Genomic DNA, 17,116 nt, shown 5'->3' on the forward strand with positions numbered 1-17,116 from the left:
CTCATCAAGGTGATTCTGTGGTCAAATTTTGAAGGTATTTGGAACTTATTTGCCGAAGTTACGTAGGTTCAAAGCTTGAAAAGTCACGAAAGATGTGTGTTTGAGCACATAAATTACTCCTTTTCTAGAAAACACACCAAGACAGAATGAAGCCTTACCGGTCATTTTAAAGAGCTCGTCGAGGTGATTCTATGATCAATTTTTGAAGGTATTTGGAGCTCATTTGCCGAAGTTACGGAGGTACAAATCTTGAAAAGTCACGAAAGATGTGTGTTTGAGCACATAAATTACTCGTTTTCTAGAAAACTCACAAAGACAGAATGAAGCCTTATGAGTCATGATGAACAGCTCAACGAGGTGATTCTATGATCAATTTTGGAAGGTATTTGGAGCTCATTTGCCGAAGTTACGGAGGTTCAAATCTTGAAAAGTCACGAAAAATGTGTGTTTGAGCACATAAATTACTCGTTTGCTAGAAAACTCACAAAGACAGAATGAAGCCTTAACGGTCATTTTAAAGAGCTCGTCGAGGTGATTCATTGATCAATTTTTGAAGGTGTTTGGAGCTCATTTGCCGAAGTTACGGAGGTTAAAATGTTGAAAAGTCACGAAAGATGTGTGTTTGAGCACATAAATTACTCGTTTTCTAGAAAACTCACAAAGACAGAATGAAGCCTTATTAGTCATGATGAAGAGCTCAACGAGGTGATTCTGTGGTCAAATTATGAAGGTATTTCGAACTCATTTGCCGAAGTTACGGAGGTTCAAATCTTGAAAAGTCACGAAAGATGTGTGTTTGAGCACATAAATTATTCGTTTTCTAGAAAACTCACAAAGACAGAATGAAGCCTTATGAGTCATGATGAAGAGCTCAACGAGGTAATTCTATGATCAATTTTTGAAGGTATTTGGAGCTCATTTGCCGAAGTTACGGAGGTTCAAAACTTGAAAAGTCACGAAAGATGTGTGTTTGAGCACATAAATTACTCGTTTTCTAGAAAACACACCAAGACAGAATGCAGCCTTACCGGTCATTTTAAAGAGCTCGTAGAGGTGATTCTGTGGTCAAATTTTGAAGGTATTTGGAGCTCATTTGCCGAAGTTACGGAGGTTCAAATCTTGAAAAGTCACGAAAAATGTGTGTTTGAGCACATAAATTACTCGTTTTCTAGAAAACTTACCAAGATACAATGAAGCCTTACTAGTCATGTTAAAGAGCTCTTCGAGTTTATTATGTGGTCAAATTTTGAAGGTATTTGGAACTCATTTGCCGAAGTTACGGAGGTTCAAAACTTGAAAAGTCACGAAAGATGTGTGTTTGAGCACATAAATTACTCGTTTTCTAGAAAACTTACCAAGATACAATGAAGCGTTACTGGTCATGTTAAAGAGCTCATCAAGGTGATTCTGTGGTCAAATTTTGAAGGTATTTGGAACTTATTTGCCGAAGTTACGTAGGTTCAAAGCTTGAAAAGTCACGAAAGATGTGTGTTTGAGCACATAAATTACTCGTTTTCTAGAAAACTTACCAAGATACAATGAAGCGTTACTGTTCATGTTAAAGAGCTCATCAAGGTGATTCTGTGGTCAAATTTTGAAGGTATTTGGAACTAATTTGCCGAAGTTACGGAGGTTCAAATCTTGAAAAGTCACGAAAAATGTGTGTTTGAGCACATAAATTACTCGTTTTCTAGAAAACACACCAAGACAGAATGAAGCCTTACCGGTCATTTTAAAAAGCTCGTCGAGGTGATTCTATGATCAATTTTTGAAGGTATTTGGAGCTCATTTGCCGAAGTTACGGAGGTTCAAATCTTGAAAAGTCACGAAAGATGTGTGTTTGAGCACATAAATTACTCGTTTTCTAGAAAACTTACCAAGATACAATGAAGCCTTACTGGTCATGTTAAAGAGCTCATCAAGGTGATTCTGTGGTCAAATTTTGAAGGTATTTGGAACTTATTTGCCGAAGTTACGTAGGTTCAAAGCTTGAAAAGTCACGAAAGATGTGTGTTTGAGCACATAAATTACTCCTTTTCTAGAAAACTTACCAAGATACAATGAATCCTTACTGGTCATGTTAAAGAGCTCTTCGAGTTTATTATGTGGTCAAATTTTGAAGGTATTTGGAACTCATTTGCCGAAGTTACGGAGGTTCAAAACTTGAAAAGTCACGAAAGATGTGTGTTTGAGCACATAAATTACTCGTTTTCTCGAAAACTCACCAAGACAGAATGAAGCCTTACCGGTCATGTTAAAGAGCTCATCAAGGTGATTCTGTGGTCAAATTTTGAAGGTATTTGGAACTTATTTGCCGAAGTTACGTAGGTTCAAAGCTTGAAAAGTCACGAAAGATGTGTGTTTGAGCACATAAATTACTCCTTTTCTAGAAAACACACCAAGACAGAATGAAGCCTTACCGGTCATTTTAAAGAGCTCGTCGAGGTGATTCTATGATCAATTTTTGAAGGTATTTGGAGCTCATTTGCCGAAGTTACGGAGGTACAAATCTTGAAAAGTCACGAAAGATGTGTGTTTGAGCACATAAATTACTCGTTTTCTAGAAAACTTACCAAGATACAATGAAGCCTTACTGGTCATGTTAAAGAGCTCATCAAGGTGATTCTGTGGTCAAATTTTGAAGGTATTTGGAACTTATTTGCCGAAGTTACGTAGGTTCAAAGCTTGAAAAGTCACGAAAGATGTGTGTTTGAGCACATAAATTACTCCTTTTCTAGAAAACTTACCAAGATACAATGAATCCTTACTGGTCATGTTAAAGAGCTCTTCGAGTTTATTATGTGGTCAAATTTTGAAGGTATTTGGAACTCATTTGCCGAAGTTACGGAGGTTCAAAACTTGAAAAGTCACGAAAGATGTGTGTTTGAGCACATAAATTACTCGTTTTCTCGAAAACTCACCAAGACAGAATGAAGCCTTACCGGTCATGTTAAAGAGCTCATCAAGGTGATTCTGTGGTCAATTTTTGAAGGTGTTTGGAGCTCATTTGCCGAAGTTACGGAGGTTCAAATCTTGAAACGTCACGAAAGATGTGTGTTTGAGCACATAAATTACTCGTTTTCTAGAAAACTCACCAAGACAGAATGAAGCCTTACCGGTCATGTTAAAGAGCTCATCAAGGTGATTCTGTGGTCAAATTTTGAAGGTATTTGGAACTCATTTGCCGAAGTTACGGAGGTTCAAAACTTGAAAAGTCACGAAAGATGTGTGTTTGAGCACATAAATTACTCGTTTTCTAGAAAACTTACCAAGATACAATGAAGCGTTACTGTTCATGTTAAAGAGCTCATCAAGGTGATTCTGTGGTCAAATTTTGAAGGTATTTGGAACTAATTTGCCGAAGTTACGGAGGTTCAAATCTTGAAAAGTCACGAAAAATGTGTGTTTGAGCACATAAATTACTCGTTTTCTAGAAAACACACCAAGACAGAATGAAGCCTTACCGGTCATTTTAAAAAGCTCGTCGAGGTGATTCTATGATCAATTTTTGAAGGTATTTGGAGCTCATTTGCCGAAGTTACGGAGGTTCAAATCTTGAAAAGTCACGAAAGATGTGTGTTTGAGCACATAAATTACTCGTTTTCTAGAAAACTTACCAAGATACAATGAAGCCTTACTGGTCATGTTAAAGAGCTCATCAAGGTGATTCTGTGGTCAAATTTTGAAGGTATTTGGAACTTATTTGCCGAAGTTACGTAGGTTCAAAGCTTGAAAAGTCACGAAAGATGTGTGTTTGAGCACATAAATTACTCCTTTTCTAGAAAACTTACCAAGATACAATGAATCCTTACTGGTCATGTTAAAGAGCTCTTCGAGTTTATTATGTGGTCAAATTTTGAAGGTATTTGGAACTCATTTGCCGAAGTTACGGAGGTTCAAAACTTGAAAAGTCACGAAAGATGTGTGTTTGAGCACATAAATTACTCGTTTTCTCGAAAACTCACCAAGACAGAATGAAGCCTTACCGGTCATGTTAAAGAGCTCATCAAGGTGATTCTGTGGTCAAATTTTGAAGGTATTTGGAACTTATTTGCCGAAGTTACGTAGGTTCAAAGCTTGAAAAGTCACGAAAGATGTGTGTTTGAGCACATAAATTACTCCTTTTCTAGAAAACTTACCAAGATACAATGAATCCTTACTGGTCATGTTAAAGAGCTCTTCGAGTTTATTATGTGGTCAAATTTTGAAGGTATTTGGAACTCATTTGCCGAAGTTACGGAGGCTCAAAACTTGAAAAGTCACGAAACATGTGTGTTTGAGCACATAAATTACTCGTTTTCTAGAAAACACACCAAGACAGAATGCACCCTTACCGGTCATTTTAAAGAGCTCGTAGAGGTGATTCTGTGGTCAAATTTTGAAGGTATTTGGAGCTCATTTGCCGAAGTTACGGAGGTTCAAATCTTGAAAAGTCACTAAAGATGTGTGTTTGAGCACATAAATTACTGGTTTTCTAGAAAACTCACAAAGACAGAATGAAGCCTTATGAGTCATGATGAAGAGCTCAACGAGGTGATTCTGTGGTCAAATTATGAAGGTATTTGGAACTCATTTGCCGAAGTTACGGAGGTTCAAATCTTGAACAGTCACGAAAAATGTGTGTTTGAGCACATAAATTACTAGTTTTCTAGAAAACACACCAAGACAGAATGAAGCCTTACCGGTCATTTTAAAGAGCTCGTAGAGGTGATTCTGTGGTCAAATTTTGAAGGTATTTGGAGCTCATTTGCCGAAGTTACGGAGGTTCAAATCTTGAAAAGTCACAAAAGATGTGTGTTTGAGCACATAAATTACTCGTTTTCTAGAAAACACACCAAGACAGAATGCACCCTTACCGGTCATTTTAAAGAGCTCGTAGAGGTGATTCTGTGGTCAAATTTTGAAGGTATTTGGAGCTCATTTGCCGAAGTTACGGAGGTTCAAATCTTGAAAAGTCACAAAAGATGTGTGTTTGAGCACATAAATTACTCGTTTTCTAGAAAACTCACAAAGACAGAATGAAGCCTTATGAGTCATGATGAAGAGCTCAACGAGGTGATTCTGTGGTCAAATTATGAAGGTATTTGGAACTCATTTGCCGAAGTTACGGAGGTTAAAATCTTGAAAAGTCACGAAAGATGTGTGTTTGAGCACATAAATTACTCGTTTTCTAGAAAACTCACAAAGACAGAATGAAGCCTTATGAGTCATGATGAAGAGCTCAACGAGGTGATTCTGTGGTCAAATTATGAAGGTATTTGGAACTCATTTGCCGAAGTTACGGAGGTTAAAATCTTGAAAAGTCACGAAAGATGTGTCTTTGAGCACATAAATTACTCGTTTTCTAGAAAACACACAAAGACAGAATGAAGCCTTAACGGTAATTTTAAAGAGCTCGTCGAGGTGATTCTATGATCAATTTTTGAAGGTATTTGGAGCTCATTTACCGAAGTTGCGGAGGTTCAAATCTTGAAAAGTCACGAAAGATGTGTGTTTGAGCACATAAATTACTCGTTTTCTAGAAAACTCAGAAAGACACAATGAAGCCTTATTAGTCATGATGAAGAGCTCTTCGAGTTTATTATGTGGTCAAATTTTGAAGGTATTTGGAACTCATTTGCCGAAGTTACCGAGGTTCAAATCTTGAAAAGTCACGAAAGATGTGTGTTTGAGCACATAAATTACTCGTTTTCTAGAAAACTCACAAAGACAGAATGAAGCCTTAACGGTCATTTTAAAGAGCTCGTCGAGGTGATTAATTGATTAATTTTTGAAGATGTTTGGAGCTCATTTGCCGAAGTTACGGAGGTTAAAATCTTGAAAAGTCACGAAAGATGTGTGTTTGAGCACATAAATTACTCGTTTTCTAGAAAACTCACAAAGACAGAATGAAGCCTTATGAGTCATGATGAAGAGCTCAACGAGGTGATTCTGTGGTCAAATTATGAAGGTATTTCGAACTCATTTGCCGAAGTTACGGAGGTTCAAATCTTGAAAAGTCACGAAAGATGTGTGTTTGAGCACATAAATTACTCGTTTTCTAGAAAACTCATAAAGACAGAATGAAGCCTTATGAGTCATGATGAAGAGCTCAACGAGGTGATTCTATGATCAATTTTTGAAGGTATTTGGAGCTCATTTGCCGAAGTTACCGATGTTCAAATCTTGAAACGTCAAGAAAGATGTGTGTTAGAGCACATAAATTACTCATTTTCTCGAAAACTCACCAAGACAGAATGAAGCCTTACCGGTCATTTTAAAGAGCTCGTCGAGGTGATTCTTTGATCAATTTTTGAAGGTAGTTGGAGTTCATTTGCCGAAGTTACGGAGGTTCAAATCTTGAAAAGTCACGAAAGATGTGTGTTTGAGCACATAAATTACTCGTTTTCTAGAAAACTCACAAAGACAGAATGAAGCCTTATGAGTCATGATGAAGAGCTCAACGAGGTGATTCTGTGGTCAAATTATGAAGGTATTTGGAGCTCATTTGCCGAAGTTACCGATGTTCAAATCTTGAAAAGTCACGAAAGATGTGTGTTTGAGCACATAAATTACTCGTTTTCTAGAAAACTCACCAAGACAGAATGAAGCCTTACCGGTCATGTTAAAGAGCTCATCAAGGTGATTCTGTGGTCAAATTTTGAAGGTATTTGGAACTCATTTGCCGAAGTTACGGAGGTTCAAAACTTGAAAAGTCACGAAAGATGTGTGTTTGAGCACATAAATTACTCGTTTTCTAGAAAACACACCAAGACAGAATGCAGCCTTACCGGTCATTTTAAAGAGCTCGTAGAGGTGATTCTGTGGTCAAATTTTGAAGGTATTTGGAGCTCATTTGCCGAAGTTACGGAGGTTCAAATCTTGAAAAGTCACTAAAGATGTGTGTTTGAGCACATAAATTACTGGTTTTCTAGAAAACTCACAAAGACAGAATGAAGCCTTATGAGTCATGATGAAGAGCTCAACGAGGTGATTCTGTGGTCAAATTATGAAGGTATTTGGAACTCATTTGCCGAAGTTACGGAGGTTCAAATCTTGAACAGTCACGAAAAATGTGTGTTTGAGCACATAAATTACTAGTTTTCTAGAAAACACACCAAGACAGAATGAAGCCTTATGAGTCATGATGAAGAGCTCAACGAGGTGATTCTGTGGTCAAATTATGAAGGTATTTGGAACTCATTTGCCGAAGTTACGGAGGTTAAAATCTTGAAAAGTCACGAAAGATGTGTGTTTGAGCACATAAATTACTCGTTTTCTAGAAAACTCACAAAGACAGAATGAAGCCTTATGAGTCATGATGAAGAGCTCAACGAGGTGATTCTGTGGTCAAATTATGAAGGTATTTGGAACTCATTTGCCGAAGTTACGGAGGTTAAAATCTTGAAAAGTCACGAAAGATGTGTCTTTGAGCACATAAATTACTCGTTTTCTAGAAAACACACAAAGACAGAATGAAGCCTTAACGGTCATTTTAAAGAGCTCGTCGAGGTGATTCATTGATTAATTTTTGAAGATGTTTGGAGCTCATTTGCCGAAGTTACGGAGGTTAAAATCTTGAAAAGTCACGAAAGATGTGTGTTTGAGCACATAAATTACTCGTTTTCTAGAAAACTCACAAAGACAGAATGAAGCCTTATGAGTCATGATGAAGAGCTCAACGAGGTGATTCTGTGGTCAAATTATGAAGGTATTTCGAACTCATTTGCCGAAGTTACGGAGGTTCAAATCTTGAAAAGTCACGAAAGATGTGTGTTTGAGCACATAAATTACTCGTTTTCTAGAAAACTCATAAAGACAGAATGAAGCCTTATGAGTCATGATGAAGAGCTCAACGAGGTGATTCTATGCTCAATTTTTGAAGGTATTTGGAGCTCATTTGCCGAAGTTACCGATGTTCAAATCTTGAAACGTCAAGAAAGATGTGTGTTAGAGCACATAAATTACTCATTTTCTCGAAAACTCACCAAGACAGAATGCAGCCTTACCGGTCATTTTAAAGAGCTCGTAGAGGTGATTCTGTGGTCAAATTTTGAAGGTATTTGGAGCTCATTTGCCGAAGTTACGGAGGTTCAAATCTTGAAAAGTCACGAAAGATGTGTGTTTGAGCACATAAATTACTCGTTTTCTAGAAAACTCACAAAGACAGAATGAAGCCTTATGAGTCATGATGAAGAGCTCAACGAGGTGATTCTATGATCAATTTTTGAAGGTATTTGGAGCTCATTTGCCGAAGTTACCGATGTTCAAATCTTGAAACGTCACGAAAGATGTGTGTTTGAGCACATAAATTACTCGTTTTCTAGAAAACTCACCAAGACAGAATGAAGCCTTACCGGTCATGTTAAAGAGCTCATCAAGGTGATTCTGTGGTCAAATTTTGAAGGTATTTGGAACTCATTTGCCGAAGTTACGGAGGTTCAAAACTTGAAAAGTCACGAAAGATGTGTGTTTGAGCACATAAATTACTCGTTTTCTAGAAAACACACCAAGACAGAATGCAGCCTTACCGGTCATTTTAAAGAGCTCGTAGAGGTGATTCTGTGGTCAAATTTTGAAGGTATTTGGAGCTCATTTGCCGAAGTTACGGAGGTTCAAATCTTGAAAAGTCACTAAAGATGTGTGTTTGAGCACATAAATTACTGGTTTTCTAGAAAACTCACAAAGACAGAATGAAGCCTTATGAGTCATGATGAAGAGCTCAACGAGGTGATTCTGTGGTCAAATTATGAAGGTATTTGGAACTCATTTGCCGAAGTTACGGAGGTTCAAATCTTGAAAAGTCACGAAAAATGTGTGTTTGAGCACATAAATTACTCGTTTTCTAGAAAACTTACCAAGATACAATGAAGCCTTACTAGTCATGTTAAAGAGCTCTTCGAGTTTATTATGTGGTCAAATTTTGAAGGTATTTGGAACTCATTTGCCGAAGTTACGGAGGTTCAAAACTTGAAAAGTCACGAAAGATGTGTGTTTGAGCACATAAATTACTCGTTTTCTAGAAAACTTACCAAGATACAATGAAGCGTTACTGGTCATGTTAAAGAGCTCATCAAGGTGATTCTGTGGTCAAATTTTGAAGGTATTTGGAACTAATTTGCCGACGTTACGGAGGTTCAAATCTTGAAAAGTCACGAAAAATGTGTGTTTGAGCACATAAATTACTCGTTTTCTAGAAAACACACCAAGACAGAATGAAGCCTTACCGGTCATTTTAAAGAGCTCGTCGAGGTGATTCTATGATCAATTTTTGAAGGTATTTGGAGCTCATTTGCCGAAGTTACGGAGGTTCAAATCTTGAAAAGTCACGAAAGATGTGTGTTTGAGCACATAAATTACTCGTTTTCTAGAAAACTTACCAAGATACAATGAAGCCTTACTGGTCATGTTAAAGAGCTCATCAAGGTGATTCTGTGGTCAAATTTTGAAGGTATTTGGAACTTATTTGCCGAAGTTACGTAGGTTCAAAGCTTGAAAAGTCACGAAAGATGTGTGTTTGAGCACATAAATTACTCCTTTTCTAGAAAACTTACCAAGATACAATGAATCCTTACTGGTCATGTTAAAGAGCTCTTCGAGTTTATTATGTGGTCAAATTTTGAAGGTATTTGGAACTCATTTGCCGAAGTTACGGAGGTTCAAAACTTGAAAAGTCACGAAAGATGTGTGTTTGAGCACATAAATTACTCGTTTTCTAGAAAACACACCAAGACAGAATGAAGCCTTATGAGTCATGATGAAGAGCTCAACGAGGTGATTCTGTGGTCAAATTATGAAGGTATTTGGAACTCATTTGCCGAAGTTACGGAGGTTCAAATCTTGAAAAGTCACGAAAGATGTGTCTTTGAGCACATAAATTACTCGTTTTCTAGAAAACACACAAAGACAGAATGAAGCCTTAACGGTAATTTTAAAGAGCTCGTCGAGGTGATTCTATGATCAATTTTTGAAGGTATTTGGAGCTCATTTACCGAAGTTGCGGAGGTTCAAATCTTGAAAAGTCACGAAAGATGTGTGTTTGAGCACATAAATTACTCGTTTTCTAGAAAACTCACAAAGACAGAATGAAGCCTTATGAGTCATGATGAAGAGCTCAACGAGGTGATTCTGTGGTCAAATTTTGAAGGTAGTTGGAGCTCATTTGCCGAAGTTACGGAGGTTCAAATCTTGAAAAGTCACGAAAGATGTGTGTTTGAGCACATAAATTACTCGTTTTCTAGAAAACTCAGAAAGACACAATGAAGCCTTATTAGTCATGATGAAGAGCTCTTCGAGTTTATTATGTGGTCAAATTTTGAAGGTATTTGGAGCTCATTTGCCGCAGTTACCGATGTTCAAAACTTGAAAAGTCACGAAAGATATGTGTTTGAGCACATAAATTACTCGTTTTCTAGAAAACTTACCAAGATACAATGAAGCCTTATGAGTCATGATGAAGAGCTCAACGAGGTGATTCTATGATCAATTTTTGAAGGTATTTGGAGCTCATTTGCCGAAGTTACCGATGTTCAAAACTTGAAAAGTCACGAAAGATATGTGTTTGAGCACATAAATTACTCGTTTTCTAGAAAACTTACCAAGATACAATGAAGCCTTACTGGTCATGTTAAAGAGCTCATCAAGGTGATTCTGTGGTCAAATTTTGAAGGTATTTGGAGCTCATTTGCCGAAGTTACCGATGTTCAAATCTTGAAAAGTCACGAAAGATGTGTGTTTGAGCACATAAATTACTCGTTTTCTAGAAAACTCACAAAGACAGAATGAAGCCTTAACGGTCATTTTAAAGAGCTCGTCGAGGTGATTCTATGATCAATTTTTGAAGGTATTTCGAACTCATTTGCCGAAGTTACGGAGGTTCAAATCTTGAAACGTCAAGAAAGATGTGTGTTAGAGCACATAAATTACTCGTTTTCTCGAAAACTCACCAAGACAGAATGAAGCCTTACCGGTCATGTTAAAGAGCTCATCAAGGTGATTCTGTGGTCAAATTTTGAAGGTATTTGGAACTCATTTGCCGAAGTTACGGAGGTTCAAAACTTGAAAAGTCACGAAAGATGTGTGTTTGAGCACATAAATTACTCGTTTTCTAGAAAACACACCAAGACAGAATGCACCCTTACCAGTCATTTTAAAGAGCTCGTAGAGGTGATTCTGTGGTCAAATTTTGAAGGTATTTGGAGCTCATTTGCCGAAGTTACGGAGGTTCAAATCTTGAAAAGTCACAAAAGATGTGTGTTTGAGCACATAAATTACTCGTTTTCTAGAAAACACACCAAGACAGAATGCACCCTTACCAGTCATTTTAAAGAGCTCGTAGAGGTGATTCTGTGGTCAAATTTTGAAGGTATTTGGAGCTCATTTGCCGAAGTTACGGAGGTTCAAATCTTGAAAAGTCACAAAAGATGTGTGTTTGAGCACATAAATTACTCGTTTTCTAGAAAACTCACAAAGACAGAATGAAGCCTTATGAGTCATGATGAAGAGCTCAACGAGGTGATTCTGTGGTCAAATTATGAAGGTATTTGGAACTCATTTGCCGAAGTTACGGAGGTTCAAATCTTGAAAAGTCACGAAAGATGTGTCTTTGAGCACATAAATTACTCGTTTTCTAGAAAACACACAAAGACAGAATGAAGCCTTAACGGTAATTTTAAAGAGCTCGTCGAGGTGATTCTATGATCAATTTTTGAAGGTATTTGGAGCTCATTTACCGAAGTTGCGGAGGTTCAAATCTTGAAAAGTCACGAAAGATGTGTGTTTGAGCACATAAATTACTCGTTTTCTAGAAAACTCACAAAGACAGAATGAAGCCTTATGAGTCATGATGAAGAGCTCAACGAGGTGATTCTGTGGTCAAATTTTGAAGGTAGTTGGAGCTCATTTGCCGAAGTTACGGAGGTTCAAATCTTGAAAAGTCACGAAAGATGTGTGTTTGAGCACATAAATTACTCGTTTTCTAGAAAACTCAGAAAGACACAATGAAGCCTTATTAGTCATGATGAAGAGCTCTTCGAGTTTATTATGTGGTCAAATTTTGAAGGTATTTGGAGCTCATTTGCCGCAGTTACCGATGTTCAAAACTTGAAAAGTCACGAAAGATATGTGTTTGAGCACATAAATTACTCGTTTTCTAGAAAACTTACCAAGATACAATGAAGCCTTACTGGTCATGTTAAAGAGCTCATCAAGGTGATTCTGTGGTCAAATTTTGAAGGTATTTGGAGCTCATTTGCCGAAGTTACCGATGTTCAAAACTTGAAAAGTCACGAAAGATGTGTGTTTGAGCACATAAATTACTCGTTTTCTAGAAAACTTACCAAGATACAATGAAGCCTTACTGGTCATGTTAAAGAGCTCATCAAGGTGATTCTGTGGTCAAATTTTGAAGGTATTTCGAACTCATTTGCCGAAGTTACGGAGGTTCAAATCTTGAAAAGTCACGAAAGATGTGTGTTTGAGCACATAAATTACTCGTTTTCTAGAAAACTCACAAAGACAGAATGAAGCCTTATCAGTCATGATGAAGAGCTCAACGAGGTGATTCTATGATCAATTTTTGAAGGTATTAGGAGCTCATTTGCCGAAGTTACCGATGTTCAAATCTTGAAACGTCAAGAAAGATGTGTGTTAGAGCACATAAATTACTCGTTTTCTCGAAAACTCACCAAGACAGAATGAAGCCTTACCGGTCATGTTAAAGAGCTCATCAAGGTGATTCTGTGGTCAAAGTTTGAAGGTATTTGGAACTAATTTGCCGAAGTTACGGAGGTTCAAATCTTGAAAAGTCACGAAAGATGTGTGTTTGAGCACATAAATTACTTGTTTTCTAGAAAACTTACCAAGATACAATGAAGCCTTACTGGTCATGTTAAAGAGCTCATCAAGGTGATTCTGTGGTCAAATTTTGAAGGTATTTGGAACTTATTTGCCGAAGTTACGTACGTTCAAAGCTTGAAAAGTCACGAAAGATGTGTGTTTGAGCACATAAATTACTCCTTTTCTATAAAACTTACCAAGATACAATGAAGCCTTACAAGTCATGTTAAAGAGCTCATCAAGGTGATTCTGTGGTCAAATTTTGAAGGTATTTGGAACTTATTTGCCGAAGTTACGTAGGTTCAAAGCTTGAAAAGTCACGAAAGATGTGTGTTTGAGCACATAAATTACTCGTTTTCTAGAAAACTTACCAAGATACAATGAAGCCTTCCTGGTCATGTTAAAGAGCTCATCAAGGTGATTCTGTGGTCAAATTTTGAAGGTATTTGGAACTTATTTGCCGAAGTTACGTACGTTCAAAGCTAGAAAAGTCACGAAAGATGTTTGTTTGAGCACATAAATTACTCCTTTTCTAGAAAACTTACCAAGATACAATGAATCCTTACTGGTCATGTTAAAGAGCTCTTCGAGTTTATTATGTGGTCAAATTTTGAAGGTATTTGGAACTCATTTGCCGAAGTTACGGAGGTTCAAAACTTGAAAAGTCACGAAAGATGTGTGTTTGAGCACATAAATTACTCGTTTGCTAGAAAACTCACAAAGACAGAATGAAGCCTTAACGGTCATTTTAAAGAGCTCGTCGAGGTGATTCATTGATCAATTTTTGAAGGTGTTTGGAGCTCATTTGCCGAAGTTACGGAGGTTAAAATCTTGAAAAGTCACGAAAGATGTGTGTTTGAGCACATAAATTACTCGTTTTCTAGAAAACTCACAAAGACAGAATGAAGCCTTATGAGTCATGATGAAGAGCTCAACGAGGTGATTCTATGATCAATTTTTGAAGGTATTTGGAGCTCATTTGCCGAAGTTACGGAGGTTCAAATCTTGAAAAGTCACGAAAGATGTGTGTTTGAGCACATAAATTACTCGTTTTCTAGAAAACTCATAAAGACAGAATGAAGCCTTATGAGTCATGATGAAGAGCTCAACGAGGTGATTCTATGATCAATTTTTGAAGGTATTTGGAGCTCATTTGCCGAAGTTACCGATGTTCAAAACTTGAAAAGTCACGAAAGATATGTGTTAGAGCACATAAATTACTCGTTTTCTCGAAAACTCACCAAGACAGAATGAAGCCTTACCGGTCATTTTAAAGAGCTCGTCGAGGTGATTCATTGATCAATTTTTGAAGGTGTTTGGAGCTCATTTGCCGAAGTTACGGAGGTTAAAATCTTGAAAAGTCACGAAAGATGTGTGTTTGAGCACATAAATTACTCGTTTGCTAGAGAACTCACAAAGACAGAATGAAGCCTTAACGGTCATTTTAAAGAGCTCGTCGAGGTGATTCATTGATCAATTTTTGAAGGTGTTTGGAGCTCATTTGCCGAAGTTACGTAGGTTCAAAGCTTGAAAAGTCACGAAAGATGTGTGTTTGAGCACATAAATTACTCGTTTTCTAGAAAACTCATAAAGACAGAATGAAGCCTTATGAGTCATGATGAAGAGCTCAACGATGTGATTCTGTGGTCAAATTTTGAAGGTAGTTGGAGCTCATTTGTCGAAGTTACGGAGGTTCAAATCTTGAAAAGTCACGAAAGATGTGTGTTTGAGCACATAAATTACTCGTTTTCTAGAAAACTCACAAAGACAGAATGAAGCCTTATGAGTCATGATGAAGAGCTCAACGAGGTGATTCTATGATCAATTTTTGAAGGTATTTGGAGCTCATTTGCCGAAGTTACGGAGGTTCAAATCTTGAAAAGTCACGAAAAATGTGTGTTTGAGCACATAAATTACTCGTTTTCTAGAAAACTTACCAAGATACAATGAAGCCTTACTGGTCATGTTAAAGAGCTCATCAAGGTGATTCTGTGGTCAAATTTTGAAGGTATTTCGAACTCATTTGCCGAAGTTACGGAGGTTCAAATCTTGAAAAGTCACGAAAGATGTGTGTTTGAGCACATAAATTACTCGTTTTCTAGAAAACTCACAAAGACAGAATGAAGCCTTATGAGTCATGATGAAGAGCTCAACGAGGTGATTCTATGATCAATTTTTGAAGGTATTTGGAGCTCATTTGCCGAAGTTACGGAGGTTCAAATCTTGAAAAGTCACGAAAAATGTGTGTTTGAGCACATAAATTACTCGTTTTCTAGAAAACTTACCAAGATACAATGAAGCCTTACTGGTCATGTTAAAGAGCTCATCAAGGTGATTCTATGATCAATTTTTGAAGGTATTTGGAGCTCATTTGCCGAAGTTACCGATGTTCAAATCTTGAAACGTCAAGAAAGATGTGTGTTTGAGCACATAAATTACTCGTTTTCTCGAAAACTCACCAAGACAGAATGAAGCCTTACCGGTCATTTTAAAGAGCTCGTCGAGGTGATTCTTTGATCAATTTTTGAAGGTAGTTGGAGCTCATTTGCCGAAGTTACGGAGGTTCAAATCTTGAAAAGTCACGAAAGATGTGTGTTTGAGCACATAAATTACTCGTTTTCTAGAAAACTCACAAAGACAGAATGAAGCCTTATGAGTCATGATGAAGAGCTCAACGAGGTGATTCTATGATCAATTTTTGAAGGTATTTGGAGCTCATTTGCCGAAGTTACCGATGTTCAAAACTTGAAAAGTCACGAAAGATATGTGTTAGAGCACATAAATTACTCGTTTTCTCGAAAACTCACCAAGACAGAATGAAGCCTTACCGGTCATTTTAAAGAGCTCGTCGAGGTGATTCTTTGATCAATTTTTGAAGGTAGTTGGAGCTCATTTGCCGAAGTTACGGAGGTTCAAATCTTGAAAAGTCACGAAAGATGTGTGTTTGAGCACATAAATTACTCGTTTTCTAGAAAACACACCAAGACAGAATGAAGCCTTATGAGTCATGATGAAGAGCTCAACGAGGTGATTCTATGATCAATTTTTGAAGGTATTTGGAGCTCATTTGCCGAAGTTACCGATGTTCAAAACTTGAAAAGTCACGAAAGATATGTGTTTGAGCACATAAATTACTCGTTTTCTAGAAAACTTACCAAGATACAATGAAGCCTTACTGGTCATGTTAAAGAGCTCATCAAGGTGATTCTGTGGTCAAATTTTGAAGGTATTTGGAGCTCATTTGCCGAAGTTACCGATGTTCAAAACTTGAAAAGTCACGAAAGATGTGTGTTTGAGCACATAAATTACTCGTTTTCTAGAAAACTCACAAAGACAGAATGAAGCCTTATGAGTCATGATGAAGAGCTCAACGAGGTGATTCTATGATCAATTTTTGAAGGTATTTGGAGCTCATTTGCCGAAGTTACCGATGTTCAAAACTTGAAAAGTCACGAAAGATATGTGTTTGAGCACATAAATTACTCGTTTTCTAGAAAACTTACCAAGATACAATGAAGCCTTACTGGTCATGTTAAAGAGCTCATCAAGGTGATTCTGTGGTCAAATTTTGAAGGTATTTGGAGCTCATTTGCCGAAGTTACCGATGTTCAAAACTTGAAAAGTCACGAAAGATGTGTGTTTGAGCACATAAATTACTCGTTTTCTAGAAAACTTACCAAGATACAATGAAGCCTTACTGGTCATGTTAAAGAGCTCATCAAGGTGATTCTGTGGTCAAATTTTGAAGGTATTTGGAGCTCATTTGCCGAAGTTACCGATGTTCAAAACTTGAAAAGTCACGAAAGATGTGTGTTTGAGCACATAAATTACTCGTTTTCTAGAAAACTTACCAAGATACAATGAAGCCTTACTGGTCATGTTAAAGAGCTCATCAAGGTGATTCTGTGGTCAAATTTTGAAGGTATTTCGAACTCATTTGCCGAAGTTACGGAGGTTCAAATCTTGAAAAGTCACGAAAGATGTGTGTTTGAGCACATAAATTACTCGTTTTCTAGAAAACTCACAAAGACAGAATGAAGCCTTATGAGTCATGATGAAGAGCTCAACGAGGTGATTCTATGATCAATTTTTGAAGGTATTAGGAGCTCATTTGCCGAAGTTACGGAGGTTCAAATCTTGAAAAGTCACGAAAGATGTGTGTTTGAGCACATAAATTACTTGTTTTCTAGAAAACTTACCAAGATACAATGAAGCCTTACTGGTCATGTTAAAGAGCTCATCAAGGTGATTCTGTGGTCAAATTTTGAAGGTATTTGGAACTTATTTGCCGAAGTTACGT

This window comes from Euwallacea fornicatus, unplaced genomic scaffold, assembly GCF_040115645.1.
Source record: "Euwallacea fornicatus isolate EFF26 unplaced genomic scaffold, ASM4011564v1 scaffold_45, whole genome shotgun sequence".
Taxonomy (NCBI): Eukaryota; Metazoa; Arthropoda; class Insecta; order Coleoptera; family Curculionidae; genus Euwallacea; species Euwallacea fornicatus.